This window comes from Ostrinia furnacalis, unplaced genomic scaffold (genome assembly GCF_004193835.3).
Source record: "Ostrinia furnacalis isolate ACB-3 unplaced genomic scaffold, ASM419383v2 OfSCF4059, whole genome shotgun sequence".
Classification (NCBI taxonomy): domain Eukaryota; kingdom Metazoa; phylum Arthropoda; class Insecta; order Lepidoptera; family Crambidae; genus Ostrinia; species Ostrinia furnacalis.
The window spans coordinates 54,145-59,149 of NW_021134298.1; positions in this window are offsets into that span (position 1 = coordinate 54,145).

Consider the following 5,005-nt stretch of genomic DNA (forward strand, 5'->3'; position numbering starts at 1 on the left):
TTTAGGGTAAAATGTCCGGCCAAATGAAGCACAAAGTCCGGCTTTTGTGATTTTAGACCTGGCAACCCTATCCCCAACCCGTCTGGCCAGCGTGCTGGGGAGTGTAGGCCAAATCCTTCATTTGTCTCTGGTTGTCGGCCGTTTGGTGTAGTGGTTCAGAACGGACTATTAAGCCGAGAGGTCCCGGGTTCGATTCCCAGCCGGGCAGAAATTGAAATGATGAATTTTAATTTCTGTGACGGGTCTGGGTGTTTTCTATGTATAATATGTATGTATTTACAAAAAAAAAGTATTTAAGTATGTTTATCCCGTCGTCTAGTACCCATAGTACAAGCTTTGCTTAGTTTGGGACTAAAGTCTGGTCCGTGAGCACGTAGAATTTTGTCCAATGACCCCTAGCTACCCATCCTTATCGCTCGCGCGTAATTATATTGCTATCGCGCTCGCCCACTCACTGCGGGTGCCAGTCGCACAGTCGCGACAGCAATATAATTACGCGCGAGCGATAAGGATGGGTAGCTAGGGGTCATTGGACAAAATTCTACGTGCTCACGGACCGGGCTTTAGAGGCGCAGTGTAAAATGTCCAAGGATATATTATTATTTATTAAATTAGAGAGGGTCGTACTCCTGCAGATGATGATGATGATTGATGATTAGAATTCCGGAAGTGCAATGGCCTAATAATTGATAACACACATGTAACAATTAATTGTTTTTGCATTGACTAACGCATTGCGAACTGCCATCCGGTCTTTCTATTATCTATAAATTACTTTACTCATTTTAATTTAGTTAAAACTAGCTTTCCGCCCGCGGCTTCGCCCGCGTGGAATTTTGTCTGTCACAGAAAAACAATATCGCGGCTCGCGCGCGTATTTGCTCACCGTTTAGACCTATTACCCTGGACTATGACAAACATTTTAAAACCAAAATCAGCTCAATCGGCCCAGCCATTCTCGAGTTTTAATCAGACTATAACGAACATCAATTCATTTTTATTTATACAGGGTGTTAGGTAAATGGGTATATGAGCCGACACTAGCCCATGTTAACATGGTCATATAAATGGTATGGTGAAGTCAGAAAATTGGTGTCTTCATTTTAATTATTTTAATTTTCATATAAATCGTATTTTATTTATATCATACAAATTTATTTTGTATGATATAATTAAAAAAATTAAAATGATGATAATTATCAAATTTCTGACTTCACCATACCATTTATATGCCTATGTTAACATGGGCTAGTGTCGGCTCATATACCCATTTACCTAACACCCTGTATAGATCTAGAATCAATTATTGTTTTACGACGATTGTGCAAACAATTGTTTTCGAGTGGCAATAAGTGCCTAGGCCTGGAAATTGGCCAATTATAAGGTGATAATAAACAAACTCGTTTTTAAGTAACGTAAGAAATAATTTAATTGCGAACTTAAACCAATAAATTCATTTATCTTATCTACGTAAGTAAGTGTAAAACTGAAAAAATAAACGATTGCTTCACGTAGGTATACTTACGTACGTTACGTATACTTCAAGTATACTTACCTATTTTACCATTTATTTCAGTTTATTTTATTACCTACCTACTTACATACTTCTTATGTAAGTAGGTAACTAATAAACTGAAAATATTTTCTAACATTTTCTCGCTAGTGTTTCATCTTCATGATTTCAACCTACTTTTTTTTTCTTCTATTTTTTTTCTCCCTTTGTCATCCATCCTGTGTATTTATTCATATGTTATTTACGTAATTATTTTATCTAAATTCATAATATCAACTTTAGACCGCCTTCTTTATTCTCAGTTTGGCCCTAAGGTTGACTGAAGGAAAATTCCGAAAGGTCCGACTTATGTACACTGTTCTATGTGTAAATAAATGAATAAAAGTAGAGTTACTTAGATTACAAAAGGTATAAGTATGTCTTAGCCATTGGAGCAGGAAAGGTCTCAAGTGGCGACCACGGGCCGGAAGACGTGGTGGACCGACGATCTGGCGAAACACTGGATGAGGGCAGCGCGGGAATGGTCATTTGGACATCCTTAGGGGAGGTCTTTGTCCAGCAGTGGACTTATGGTTGAAAGCTGAAACATAATTTTTAAAGGTCTCAAGTGGCGACTACGGGCCGGAAGACGTGATGGACCGACGATCTGGTGAAACACCTGGATGAGGGCATCGCAGGAATGGTCATTTGGACATCCTTAGGGGAGGTCTTTGTCCACGTGGACACTTATGGTAGAAAGTTGAAACATAATTTTTCAATAAGAGAGTCATTTTTACCTACAGCGAGACAGTTTCATTGCTAACTTTTAGGATAAGGCCCAGAACAGACGGTAAAACGCAACTGCAACGAAACTGCAACTTTCTGATGATTCTTATGAATGAAACTGAAAGTTTCAAACTGGTCGCGTCATGTGTGGTCTCTCAACGGACGCTATGGCAGAAACTTAGATGCAACTCAAAAGTAACTAGCAGTTGCAGTTTCGTTGCAGTTGCGTTTCACCGTCTGTTCTGGGCCTAACTTACCTACTAAGTATAACTTAAGTAATTTAAGCTTTTTCACAGTGGGTTTGCTAAAGAGTTAATGACGTAGGTAATATCACAGAATAATAATAATAAGTACTACGTAGAGTTTGGGCGATCAAATAAATTAGTTAGAAACGGTCTTTAACAAAAGGGATTAAACTAAAAACAGCTCTCTTATCAACAATCCTTGAATTTGATTGCAAAATCACAGATATTTTATCGAACAAAGGTAATATCAGTTGAATAGGATTTAATAAAGATATTTGTAAGTGTTTATCTAAGTGTTTATTTGTTTTATAGGTCCTTAAAACGTTTCTAGTGGACATGCAGTCTACAGTAGATAATACCCAGAACGAACAAACAGCTTGTACACACACAATATTTGTATTTTACGGGAATCGAACCCGTGGTCTCTGGCATATAATACGCGAACTCCGCATTGGGCCAAACTGCGCTGTCTAAAAACTTTTACTCCCGTATTCACAAACGATGCTTGCTTAAGTGAAGCGCCAAATCGAACGCACAGCGTTGAATAGAGCTCTGTGATTGGTTCGTGTGTCACCCTATGCGTCCACGCGCACTGTGAGACCCCATAGTAATGTTTGTGAATACGGGCGTAAGATATTATGTAAACTAACTAGGTACCTAGTCTTTCTTTCCCTTAAGAAGACATATTGTGCTAATAGGTGCGCAGTCAAAAGATGGCAGATTACATAAATTCTATGATAGGTTCGTGATAAAACTTTATGACGATATACTTAAAACACCGCGAAGTGATAATGGCGTAGAAACTCAGCAATATAACACTCAATTCAGCAATCCATACAAATGCACTTTCGATACGGTGATAAGAACGCAATAAGGCGGTGTACTCATTAGTGAATTCAATTTCAAATTAAAATTAACAGAATAAAACACATTTTTGGCCATGAAAAGGACAGCATAGTTTTTATCCCAAAATTACTAGAAATCTGTCTTTAAGGGAGTGAAAAGGGGGCTTCCAATCACTGGCATCTGTCTAAGCTCAAGCTTTAGTCAGAATGAGGGCTATTGTATTTGCCTTTTACCATTTTTGTGACCATTCTGTTCAAGGGAGGTTCTGTCAGGCTGTCACTCGCTATAGTGTCGCCAACTAGTGAGAGCTGAAGTGGTGAGAACTAGGTCTAGGACCAAGAATCTGAGGACTTAAGACCGATCGCATTTGCTCTCACCAGGAATGCCAGGATGGCGTGGCGTCATTGTAGAGTAAGGTCCTGTCAATCGCCATTGGTTTTGGTGTCAACTGTTAAATAAAGTTGAACCACCTAACTTTAACCGTAGGTACTTACCTATAACGATAACCGGTATTTTATGTATGGAGTTTGACAGAATTTTAAATTCAAATTCAAATATTTATTTGCACAATTTTGACCCGCATAAGCTATTATAGTATGTATCCCTCAGTGTGACCGCCGCCTAATCGAAGGGAGGGTGGCATGCGGCCGGCCTCGGATTCGAAAGCAAACGACCTTATAGCTTTTTAACACGGCACAAGGAACACATTCTATTCATCCGCGTGCATTATTGTGCCGCGAAGGTCGAAAGTCGAATGCACTTTTTAATTTGGCGCCAAAATGATTTTTCTTTCAGACGACTGAAAAAGGAGGGCGTTTTACTTATCGCAGCTTTACTTCTGCGGTCCTGTTTGGTAGGTACACCACATGCACAAAACAAGAAAGAAAGAAATAAACAATACTACAATTTAGGCGGTCTTATCACTTTTAGACTTAGAGCGATCTCTTCCAGGCAACCTATGGAGTTTAATTTATCACAACATATTATTTAAAGAGACAATGTTTTAGCAAAGATTGACGCGACATTTTTAAATGTAAATTAATAGATTCTTAAGCAAATTTTGACATCAATGTTAAAAGTGAACGGTTTTTTAGTTCGGAAGGATAGACAGAAACGTTTGATAATGCAAGTTAATTTATTTCTCATTATGTAGAGGATTTAAACAATAAAAAAAAATCAGCGTTATTTTTTTAACAAAATAAATTAAACTTTTACCTAGCAACGCCATCTAGTAGTGCTGTTCAAAACTAATTCATAAAATTCCGGATAAATGTAATTAATTAAAATAATTTTTAAACTGCATACAAATTGTTCCTTTTTGTAAAAAGAAAAGCCTAAATTAATAAAATATAATCTATTTATTTTATCAAGTATTTAAAAAAGTTAATCTAAAAATAGCTCCAAACAAGCGTTCAATAAACTTCACAACACATGCGCCCTCTTTCTGAATTGACATAGCTAAACAAAGTAGGTCATAGATTGCATACTAGAGCTAAAGGAAATGTGACTTCCTTTCTTGGTAGAGTTACAGTTGGAGATATTTCTTCTCTCGCTTTAGCTAGCACGTTTTGTATATCTCTATCTCTGTCTACATTCATTCTTGTAAAAAAAAGTTATATGGCGAACGAAGATTTGA